Here is a 271-nt window from a genome sequence, read left to right as displayed (position 1 = left end):
CGCGGGGCAGGGGCACCCGGACGCAGCGGGGTCCGCCCGGCCACAGCCCGCGGGGGCAGGAACCGGGTTGACCTGGTGGCCGGAGGAGAATTAAGCCCGGGGCCCCGGGGCAGGGGCACCCGGACGGAGCGGGGTCCGCCCGGCCACAGCCCGCGGGGGCAGGAACCGGGTTGACCTGGTGGCCGGAGGAGAATTAAGCCCGGGGCCCCGGGGCAGGGGCACCCGGACGGAGCGGGGTCCGCCCGGCCCCAGCCCGCGGGGGCAGGAACCG

The sequence above is a fragment of the Lepidochelys kempii genome, unplaced genomic scaffold (genome assembly GCF_965140285.1).
Source record: "Lepidochelys kempii isolate rLepKem1 unplaced genomic scaffold, rLepKem1.hap1 scaffold_83, whole genome shotgun sequence".
NCBI lineage: Eukaryota > Metazoa > Chordata > Testudines > Cheloniidae > Lepidochelys > Lepidochelys kempii.
The sequence above is the reverse complement of the archived record's forward strand: the minus strand, read 5'-3'. Positions refer to the sequence as shown.